This window comes from Myodes glareolus, chromosome 2, assembly GCF_982192425.1.
Source record: "Myodes glareolus chromosome 2, mMyoGla1.1, whole genome shotgun sequence".
NCBI classification, from domain to species: Eukaryota; Metazoa; Chordata; class Mammalia; order Rodentia; family Cricetidae; genus Myodes; species Myodes glareolus.
Window position 1 is genome coordinate 8,370,238 of NC_142027.1, and position 11,882 is coordinate 8,382,119.

The 11,882-nt window shown below is 46.6% G+C and overlaps 1 long non-coding RNA gene across 1 annotated transcript; it reads left to right on the top strand.

Moving 5' to 3' along the window:
- Window positions 1-4,492: 4,492 nt before the first annotated feature.
- On the top strand, window positions 4,493-7,190 carry LOC148122901 (uncharacterized). Its single transcript, XR_015734972.1, has 3 exons — window positions 4,493-4,785; window positions 6,138-6,238; window positions 6,690-7,190. It is a non-coding gene; the product is annotated as an uncharacterized LOC148122901 (long non-coding RNA).
- The last annotated feature ends 4,692 nt before the right edge of the window (window positions 7,191-11,882 follow it).

Genomic DNA, 11,882 nt, shown 5'->3' on the forward strand with positions numbered 1-11,882 from the left:
AAATGAGGGAACGGGAAATTGGGGGGTGGGGGGTAGGTAAAGGGAAAGGACTAGGGGGAGGAATAAAAAGAAGGTGAATGAGAAAAAAGGGTGAGAAGAATTTGAAAAAAAGGGGAGAGGGGGCGGAGAAGGAAGAGAATAAAGGGAGGGAGAGGGGGAGGAGGGAGAAGAAGGTGGGAGGAGGGTGGGGAATAGGAGGAAGAAGGGGGTGATGGGGGAAGGAAGGGGAGGGGTGGAGGAAGGGGAGGGGAAGAGGGAAGAAATAAAAGTAGAGGGGGAGACGACTGAAGAATGGAATGAAAGAAATAACCCCCCGAGGAGAAGGGGGAGGAGGGAGGGGGGGGGGAGATCGAGAGGGGAGGGGGAAGGGGAAACGGGGTGATGAAGGGGAAGGAGACGAATAGGGGGGAAAGGGGGAAGGTATTTCAAGTCAGGGCAGACATGAAATGAAAAAGCAGCTGCTCCCAACAAATTGGCACCAAGGTGGTCAAAATCACTTAAATAACATGAGAGAGTTCGAAAAGAAATTTTAGACACACAAAAGATCAGAGTTTAATGTAGCTTCTTGCTCTGTTTGCTGTCAGAAAGCAGAGACGTGGCTCCTTTAAGAGGTTTCCTGACTCAACTTTAGCAGTAAAAACTACACAGCATCTTTAAAAAACATCAGCTTCCCAGGTTGCCAGCACAAATGGCTCTGACTCTTTTGGGAGGTCTGGCTATGGAGCAGTTAAATGAAGTTTGTGAGCAGAGTACTACAACTTGCTTAATAGCAACACAGACCCGCTGCAACCAGATACCCTGGATCTGGGGCAGCAAGCATGGCTCTCAGTTGGACTAGGTGGAGTCAACAGGCAGTGCCACGAAGTTGGTCCTAGTCATGCCCACTTAACATTTAAAAAAAAAAGGCAAAAAATAATTACAAATACACAATAAGGACAGATTCAGATTTTTGAAAAAGACCTCTAAATGAGTCACAGTGTTGGATAAATGTACATAGGCTTGGGAGAGAAAAGAAAATATAGACAGTTATAAAATGGTTTAAAAAAAATAAAACAAAGTCTTTAGAAAGACAGAGTACAGACAGTCATATATAAAAGGAGTAAAGAAAAATAAGCCATGTAAAGATGGAATATACACTGAGAGTCTGTATTATGTATATTATTGTGTTTCCTCTGAATTTTTTGACTGTGAAGGAAGTTAAGTACAGAGAGACATTTCCTTGTACAGACTGCTAAGCTAAACCAACACGTATATTTTAAAGGTATCTTGACTTCAAAATTTGGATCTAAGGATTTGTTGCTTTGGAAAAGAGATTCTTCTTTTGTTTCCACAGAGGATGAGAACCTGTGGATTCCTTCTAAACTAATGTGGTTTAAGACCCCCTGAAAGGTTACCATGAACACCCTCAAAAACTACTTCACCCAACAAAAAAAAAAAAACAAAACAGGAAGCAGTTTCAAGAGAACTAGGCCCAAATTACCAAATATTGTTTATAAATGTTTGTTTACATTTAAAGGGGATATGCTATAGAAAAGAATACTTTGCTTTGGTATGGATCATGGTCTATTGATACAAATTTTAGGTAAATTTTGTTGTATACGTATTTCTGCTCTTGATTAAGGTATTATGTTTGTGCAGCTCATTTAAAAATGTAGTGTGTAATTTAAAATACAGGTTAATAGATAGTCATCTATAATAGTCAAGCTTGTAATCACGTTAGTTAGGTTTTCTAGATGTACAGAGATATATTTGAGATGGCTAGTTATTCTTCAAACCTCTCAAAGACTAACAGAATATGGCATTCAAAATGTTTTAAGAACTTAGGACTTTTCCTAACAGTGAGACACATCTGCTCCTGGCAGCACTAATCTACTTCAAGAGGATGATGGGCATCGAAGAGGCTCCTTATGGAATTTGTTAACCATTTGGGCAAGAAACTGCTCTTGCCTGAACTGTTTGATTGGACATGCAGGACCCACAGAAAATGACTGCTGAAGCTGCCTAAAGAAGGTGAGACAGCCCTTTGGGGTTCCTGCTTCATGAAAGAATCTGCAGGACACAGAAGAAAGTGACTGACAAACTGCCAATATAGGTAGAACTGTCTTTGAAATTTCCTGCTTCGTGAAAAAGTCTGCTGGATACTATGGGCCTGTAGGCTGAAGATGGATGCCCCAGTGGTACAGATGAACTTTAGATGACTGTCCAGGCAGGGAAATGTCTCTGTTAATTCTAGAGGCTTTGGAAGTTCCTTACAATGCACTTACTGTTAACTTAGGTAATATTGCACCCTTCTGGGGTCTTTAATGGAGTTGAAGAATAGATAGTTATAATTAGTTTTCCTTAGTTATGATAAAAGATAAAGTAAATATAAATATTGTAACTAATTCTTGCTTGATACCTGTTTGTTATATGCAATTTTATTATGTTAAAGTTAAAACCGTTCTTTTTATTTAGACAGAAAAGGGAGGTGATGTGGGATTCCCCTCTGTATACCATTGGTTAATGAAAAAGCTGCTTTCAGCCAATGGTTTAACAGAATATAGCGAGGTTGGAAAAGATATATAGAGTAGGCAGAGTCAGAGGGAAGCCATGTAGCCGCCAAAGGAAACATATGTCACTTCTGGAGCCACCAGAACCTTGCCAGTAAGCCACAGATTAATAAAAATGGGTTAATTTAAGATATAAGAGTCAGCTAGAAATATACTTAAACTATTGGCCAAACAGTATTGCAAATAATATAGTTTCTATGTGATTATTTTGGGAGGCTAGGTGGCCGGGAATGATCGAACAGCCTCCGCCAAAAGCAGTGCACCACACCTAAGGCATGAGGCAGAGCAAAACTATTCACTTCGTGGCCAGAAAGTAGAGTTAGGGGAGGGTCAGGGCTTCACTGCCTCTTTTGAAGACATGCCCCAAAGGTCTGAAAGCCTCCCACTAGGCCCCACATCTTCACTGAATACACTATGGGAGTATTCAGGAGCTCCCAAAGTACCAGGGGCTGCAACCAAGACTTTTATGAATGGGCTTTAGTAGGATAGCTACCCAAACCAGGGCACTGGAGGACAAGGACCATCTGGGCTTAGGCTGCAGGGACAAGACAACCGGAAGGGAAGCCCGAGTCTGAGAATCCTACAGCCAGAACTGACATCACCATCACTCCTTTTCTGCCTTCCTCTGCTCTTCGGCCCCCGCTGTCTTTAAGGAAGTCTCCAAAGAAATGAGCATTGGTTTTTATATCAAGCAAAGAGAGTGTCCCCGACACAAAGAGGCAGCAATACCTGCTCATATCACTCATCAAAGATGACCTTATGAAGAAAAGGGGACAGAGCTCAGATGGTGGAATGCTCACCTGCCATGCATAATGCCCTGGCTGCAATCCCACCATGCTGTAATCCTCAGCACTGGGATAGAGAGGAAGCCGACTGTTTCAGGGTTATCCCTGACCATCCCTGAGTACAGAGTGAGTTCAAAGCTAGCCTGAAATACATGAATGAATGAGAATTTGTCACAAAAAAACTGACAAAATAAGATAAAAGTAAAAAGAAGATGACCATAAGGGCTATGTTAGGTCGAGAGACTGGATAACTTTAAAAAGTATGTAATAGGCTAGGCGGTGGTGGCGCACACCTTTATCCCAGTACTTGAGAGGCAGAGGCAGGCGGATCTCTGTGAGTTCGAGACCAGCCTGGTCTACAGAGGTAGTTCCAGGACAGTCACCAAAGCTACACAGAGAACCCTTGTCTCAAAAAAGTAATATTTTTATTAAACTTTGATAATTTAATTTAATGTATTTTATTTATATTCATCTCCTCTGCTTCCCTAACTCCTCCCAGATCTACTCCTACCCCCTCAAATCCTCAAATTTATGCCCCCCCTTTTTTTTGGTAGCCCACTGTCTTCTTGGTGAATTTCACCTATTTTCCACTTTGCAGATTTTTGAAACTTGGTTACTCAACTTTGGTAGAAGAAATCTGTATCTGTGATAATTATTAAACAACCCCTGCTTGTGATTGACAGTCTTGTGGCTGATATGAAGTCCCCAAGGTGAAATACGAAGAGACAAAACACAGAAATCATTTTCCTCTCCCTGTCTTGAACATTCTTAAAAGAGCTTGAGAATGGGGTCACTAAGATGGGAGGGAGAGGGTTTAGTCTCACGTTAGAGCAGACATGCCTAGGCCTGGGGTGCTGCCTCAGCTGGGGCTCTCTAACCTGGCAGGAACCCAGGGCTAAGCTTCGAGTTGCTTCTTCAGAACAGAGGGCTGTGATGGTTAATACTGATTGTCAGCTTTACACGATTTAAAGTCACCATGGAAACAAGTCTCCAGGCTTCCCTGCAAGAAATTATCTTTAAACTGGATTAATTGAGGTGGAAAGTTTCACCCTAGATTAGATGGTTCCACTCCATGGACTGGAGTCTTGGACTGATTAAGAAGGAGAAAAAGCTGGCTGAGCAGAGGCCTTCATCTCTCTCTGCTTCCTGACTGGACAGAGTGACCGGCCACCTCCTGCTCCCATGCCTTCCCTGCCTCGGAGTGAGGACAGAGCAAGCCCTACTTTTGTCACAGGAAGGAGACAAGTGAAGGACATGGGGTGGGGGTGTACAGGCATGAGAGGTCTCAGTGAGGAAGTTTTTTCTCTTCCTAAGTAGTTTTTTCTGAGTCTACTATTGCTTGAAGTATCAAGAAGATGTGTGAGAACTCAACAGGAACAGTTGTGTCTCCTTTTCATCTGGAAAACACCTCCACCTTCCTCTGCATCTTCCTTTTAGCAGACAGGAGACAGGTAGGCAACTTTTGCCAGTGTCCTGTGCCCCGCCCCCACATCCCCCCACCTTCCCCCCCCCCGCAAAGACTTCATGACTTCCAAGAGTATGTTCTGCTGGTAGGTATCTCCCCTCCCCTCCCCTCTCCTTTTCTTCACTCTCTTCTCCTCCCCTCCTCTCCTTTCTTCCTCTTCCCCCTCCCTGATACCCCTTCTCCTCCTTCCCTCCTCCCTCTTCCCCTCCCTCCCTCTCTCCTCCCCCCTCTTTCTTTCCCTTATAGGTTCCTGCCCCATTTGATTCTCAGAGAAACTCCGTGTTTCAATGGACAGTGGCCAAATCGCTTGTACAACAGAACTCTGGCTCATCACCTCTAGCAACCTGCCTGGAAAACCATCTCCTACCATCTCCTTTACCTACAAATAAAGCAACACAGCCTGGGAAGCCAGACTGCCATGGGTCAGACCTGTAGGAAGCCAGTTTGCTACCTCCAGTCCCAGGAGCTGGGAAATGACATCTTTAGTCATCAGCCAGGGCTTGATCAGTCCCTGCAGGGGGCAGCCAAACAGGGCCTACTTCCCACTAGCCCACCCGCAGCTTCCCAGGCAGCAGACTAGGGCAGACCTGAAGCCCCTCCCTTTTTCCCACCGTAGCCTACCTTTGAGTCTCTGTAGGAGATGGGCCCTTGCCTCATTAGATCTGAACAGCCTTTGCTCTCCTTACTTGCTCGCTGGACCAGACGCCCAGACTTTTCTCACCCTCTCTAGGGTAAGGTGTCATGAGATCCCTGGCACTGAGTGTAACACCTAGAGTTCACTTCTAGGTTTGAGCCTCTTTTGACTCCAGGCTCAATAGCCAACACCCCACCTTTAGTCTTAGGCGTTGAAAGACCCATTCAGAAGACACTTGATTAGCCTAGCACGGCCCTCGTGCACCTGTCTGTCTCTTCCCCTGCTCTTGCTGTTAATAGTGTGGCCTCCACACAGTTGCTCAGACCAACCTTTCGTCCTCCCCACTTCCATCCCGTAGACTCTGAGAGATGAGACCTACGTCTAAGATTTAGACCCTGACATGTTGTTAAGACCCATTCCGTATCTTGAGAGCTCCGCCCCCTCCCCCACCCCACCTCCAGCCTTGCTCAAGTCCCGCTGGGTCTGCTAGGGCCACGCAGATACTCAACTCAAGCCCAACAGCCGGGTAGGTTTCTCACTGACCTCCAGGATCTGACAAGCTTGTCAGCAAATGTAATTGCTCTCCCAGGGCACTGTGAGACTAGATTTCACAGACGATAGGAGGGTAACAAGGGACTGATGAAAAGCAAAGGTCACAGGACTTGAGCTGGGAACTGGTCAGTGAAAATCTGCTGTTCCACCAGGGCTCGGTGAATCCATCACCCTCAGTGACAGAGAAGGTGGGTGCTGAAGGCAGAGTGCTTCTCCATGCTCCCTGGCTATTGTCCTACACAGGCGTGCTCTGGTAAGACTCACATTATCTTTCTCTAAGTATGTATTTGTTCATAGTTCTGTAGATACACACATATATTTCACCTAGAAACCCGCAGACAGCATAATCACCTATGTAGCTGAATCCAACTGTTCATAGCAACGTCTTACACATGCGTTTAAATTTTTCTCTGGTACTGAGGATAAAATCTAGAGCCTCAGACATGCTGAGTTAATGCTCTGCTGCTCAGTTAGGGCCAAGCTCCATGTTTTATACTACGTAAAGAGCTGTATGGACCCAGGCTGCAGCTTAGCCGCGATGGGGTCTGTTTGGCACGCACACAACCTCGGGTTGCATCCCCAGCTCTGAATCAAAAAGGTGTGGTGGTGTCCACTGGTAACTGAGCACTCGGGAAGTGGAGGCAGGAGGATCGGGTGTCCTCTTCTACCAAACAGTAAGCTTGAGGCCGACCTGTGTTGTACAGGACTAACCTCTGGGACAAAGTAGCACCATCTTCAGGAATTCTGCTGGGCCTACTTGCCGAAGATCATCACTGGGCCTGTTTCTACCTCCCCTCGAAGAAGAAGGAGGCCAAGAAGGTCATGAGGACCTCGCCTCTGTATCCAGTTACCCCTCCTAATAGGCTGTATGTAATTCTGCCCAAACTCTACCTGACCTGGGGCTAGAGGATATGGGGGGGGGAGCTCCACCTACACAGTCATGGGGAAGTCATATCCGTGCTGCGTGCAGACCTTCCAGTGTGGCTGCTTTAAGGCCACCCATGTTCCCACCTGTGCCCTTCACCTATCGCTCAGTAAGCTCATCAATTCCCCAGGTGTACTTTGGGAGAAGAACACCTGTTTGCCATCAGGACCTTAGCAGGGGGTGGGGGAAGGAGGGTCTTGTAATTTCGACTGTTTTAAATAGTTGGAATAAATTTTGTTCATAAGCAAGTGTAATCTCCCTTTTTAAATGGCGTCTTTAGTGTGGCACTCTTTGAGTCCAACATTGTTTTGGGAGATTTGTCTGTCTGTGTGGGCACACACACTTCTGGTCCATTCTCATTTTCTTCCCTTTACTAAAACCTAAGGGAAGAAACAAAAAGTATGAGTACTGGCTCTTTAAGGACACACCCAGCTCATCCCCCCCCCCCCCCCCAGAGCAAGAAACAGAATGCTAATTGAGCCCCCAAAGATCCCCTGTGATGTCACCAGCCAGCACCGGTTTGCTTGGTTCTGCTTCCCTGAAGGAACCACACCCCCAAGCTTCTCAGGCTCAAATGCCATGCCGAAAGTATTGGGGTGCACTGAGCTCATCTCTCGCTCTGCTGCCTAGTTGAGGGGTTCATCTCTGTGCTCCTGGAAACAAAGAGCTAAATTATTCACTTCCTTTACTTTTTAAGAGACTTTACATTTTACAGCAGGTTTTAGAGTTTCAGAAAAACAGCAAAGATAGTAACAGGGTCCCCATGTCCTCCACAAACAGGTTCTTCTTATTAAAATGCTGTATCTGTATGCCCCATCTATTACAGTGAGCTAGGAATGGTGTGTGGTTAGTAAATTCATAACTGAATTCATTTCAAAATTACAGTGAGCTAGGAATGGTACGTGGTTAGTAAATTCATAACTGAATTCATTTCTGCTTTTGAAACCCTTGCCCGATATCCATTCCCTATATCCGCAGCTCACACTCTATCTCCCAGTGTCGCTCTGGGCCCAGTGTGTGCGGCTGTTTCTCTGGCATTCTTTCCCCCTTCGCCCTTGGATGTCTAGAGCAGGGCACTTGTGATTTGGAGGCTGTCCCACCAGGGGAGCCTGTCTGATGTTTGCTTCAGGATGAGATTGGGGTCATCGGCCATTGAGAGGACAGCAGCAGAGGGACAGGCTGTTTTCTTCACATCATGTCAAGGACACACACTGCCATGGTGATTTATGCGTGCTGACAGCGGTCTTGGTCACCTGTCGGAAGCGCTGCTTATCAGATATGTCTGTTGCGAAGTTATTCTTTGTGTTTCCATATTGTACACAGTAGTGTGGAGCCTCTGGTTTAGGGGGGCTGCAGACACCCACAGCTGGGGGAGCAAGCCGCTTTATTCAGTGTGGGATTTAAATACTAATGTCATCCCAAGCCATCCTCATGGGAACATCCATCCAGAATAGAGTGTGTGATGTGTGTGATGTGTATGTGTGTGCATGTGTGGCCTGTGTGTGATATGGGTATGTGTGCGAATGTGTGGTGTGTGTATGCATGTGTGGCGTGTGTGCGGTGTGTGTAGTGTGCACAATGCTATAATGACCTAACATTTTTAGGAATAGCTTACCACAGTTAGCACATGCTATTGTTTTAGAATGGCTGGGTTCTACCTGTTAATACTTGGTCTAGTATCTTGGCATCTGTTTTCAGGAGTTGTGTTGTCCTGTGATTGTCCGTCTTGCTCTCATCTCTGCAGGTCTGCTGTCAGGTGTGCCAACTCCATAACCTAAGGTAAGGCTCGCTAGGTACCCTTAGTATTAAAGCTCAAAATGTGTTTTGGAATTACAGATTTTGGCCTCATTTTGGGTGAGTTTTGTCTTTATCTCCTGTTCTCTTCTGCCCTCCATCCTGTCTGGCCAGTCCTTCCTTGACCATCATTGTACAACAGTTGCTGCCTGGACTCTGGATTGAATCCTGGACCAGATTTATAACAGAAATGTGGGTGTCTTCCTCCACAGAACCCCTAGGGATAATTTCCCATCATGAGGCTAGCATGTGACTAGGCTTAGGTCTCCTTTAGCCTTGGGTTGCCTTCTTCCTGGGTCCCTGAGTGGTGGTGAGCCACGGTTCTTTCTTTCAAAGTCTCCACCTGGGTTGCTGACTTTGTGTGCCGTGTTTGGTTCCTGTGGGTTTGCCCAGCAAGGGCCAGTTCCTCTCTGGTTGTAGACAGAGAGAGCTGGTGTCTGGCATTCTTTCACGTTTCTGTTGAACCAGACATTTCTTCTCAGCCCTTTATGTGTAACACGTTATCTGTCACGGCTTTGTGTTCAGAGGTAGGACAGGTCAGAGCCTGAACTCAGTGACCTTTCTCGTCTAGGATGCTTTGCTCTAATCTTTTCCCTTCTTTCTTCCAGAGTGTAAATTGACTGTCTAAAGGAACGGATTTCACACATCACCGGTGATACCTGTGTGACGTGCTCGGATCCACTGCCACCGCCTCCCGCTCCTATGCCCTCTACCCATCTCTCTTGTTTACAGTCCACCTTCTTGTGCAGGAAGTGGCTCTCCTTCCTCACACAGCTCCTCCCTGATGCCAGTCTGAATGAAATAGAACAGGAGTTCGTTCTCTCTGAGTGACACATGAACAAAACCAGAAACCGAGCTCTAGTCCCCTGCTAGGTCAGCGAATGGCTGGCTGATGGCAGAGCCTGGGACCCCGTGAGGCTTTCCAAAACCCACCTCATTTGGGTCACTCTTGCCAAGAGAAATAGAACACGAAGTAATCACGGCCTTTGTTGAAGACAATTTCCTTGTCCATTTGCTCCACTCTTAGGTTCTGTGGCATCTGTGATTTCCGAGACAACAATGTCAGAGGAGACACGGTCTGAGCTGCTGTCACGGCAGCAGATTTTCATTTAGATACTGCCATTCACGCGCCTTCTTCTTGCTCACATTTCTAGTCCAGATAGCCATGCTCCAACTTTCCCCTAAGTTCAACTCGACCCCACGATCACTGAGGTTCTTCTGTGTTGATACAGGCAGGGCTGCCGCTGTCCCAGGAGAGGCTACTCCCCGAAACCATGGACAGACAAGCAGCCAGATACTTCAGAAATGCCTGGGAAGCTCATGCCACATGACTAAGTCCTTGGTCACAGTGGGACTAAACACAAAATTGGTTGTTTGCATCTGGCTGTTGGAAACACAGAGGTAAAGATGTGATCCATTATAGCATTCGTGGCTAACATGGAGAATGCTAGGTCCTGAAATGGAGCGCTCAGGTCAGGAGGAGCAGGGTCACGGTAGACCAAGAGATCAGCCTGGGGCTCTTGTTCAAACCCTCTCTAAAGCAGATCCAGGATGGCTTCCAGTGAGGGCTTTGAGAATGAAAAGAGAGAAACAGTTCCAAGAACACTGTGGGGAGGAAGGGCGACCCTGGAGCTGCTGGAAACTGCACAGATGTCCCCAGCAAGGGGTGGAAATGACTCTGTCAGAGAGTCTATATGGTTCCAGGGAGGTGAGAGGGGAGGGTCAGAGAGTCTGTATGATCCAGGGAGGTGAGCAGGGAGGGTCAGAGAGTCTGTATGATCCAGGGAGGTGAGTGGGGAGGGTCAGGGAGTCTGTATGGCCCTAGGGAGGTGAGCGGGGAGGGTTAGGAGTCTGTATGATTCCAGGGAGAGGAGAGGGGAGGGTCAGAGAGTCTGGAAGGCTCCAGGGAGGGCATGTTGGTGAGCAGAGAGGGCTGGCATCCTAACTTTGCCCTGCAAGGTGGGCAAACATATCCATATATTTGACCAAGGGCCCTGTGCCCTCCCCACATATGAACTCAGCAAACTGAACACACCAGGAAGACATCAGTGCTTTCTTTATTGAGAAAAAAAAATAAAGGAAATGAGTCTATGCTCAGATCCGAATATCACGTAAATCAAGGACACAGCTGGAAGACCTTTTTGCCTTTGTTTTTTTTAAATGAATTTTATACTATGGGTTTTTGACATTTGTTTTTTCTAAAAATTTCATCTGAATATATTGTTTCTCTCCTTTAAGTCATGGCTACCTCTGCCTCTGCTTCTCTTGAATTCTCTTCTTCATTTAGTACCCACGGGGAACACACGCCAATCCCTATCTACCTAGGCCTCAGGGCTTAAAGTCAAGATGGGAGTAACAAAAAACCAGAAACCATGGCTATGACTGCAGACAACCCAGGATCATCACTGGCTGGGGAGATGATTGGGTGGTAACCGCAAGGCTTTGGTCTCTGGCACCCACATAAAAAGATGAATGTTGAGGTGCATGCCTGAAACTCCAGCCTGGGAAGGAAGGTGGAGACCGGAGAAAGCTTGGCGCTTGCTGGCCACCCAGGCTAGCTAAGGAGGGAAGATCCAGGCTCAGCAGGAGACCCTGCTTCAAAAACTAAGGGGAAAAGGGACTAAGGAATCAGCCAGTATCAACCTCTAGCTCAATGCTCACACATGTACACATGCACCACACACACACACACCACACGCTTCGCACTCTTCCTGGGAAGGAAGGCCTCTTGCGCTAGTGTGATACACAGGACGCCAGTGTCCTTCCATTTCAAGGGCTTCAACAATAGGCTTCTGTGTCCCAGGGACTGGAGATGGAGCAGCCAGTCTCCGACATGCAAGGTTTCTGTAGTCCTGGGCCCAGGAAAACACCCAGCATATGCTACCTTTTCAACTTTAAATCATCGTGTTTAAAGGGATTATACCCATGTCTAGGTAAACTGGGCCAATTGGGTTTAAAAAGAAAACTGTACAGGCAATGTTTATGTTCAAATGTCAACCCTGTGTGAGCAGATTTAGTGTCCTTTTCGACTGATGAATAACATTTCACACTGTAATGAATTTATCCATGTTCCCATCAGCCAGGCATTATTCCCCGGACAAAAGCAGTGGTGGGGAGAGGCTGAAGGGGTGGAGACTCTGTTATTTCTTTTGGAAATGGTTTCTTAATTGGATATGTG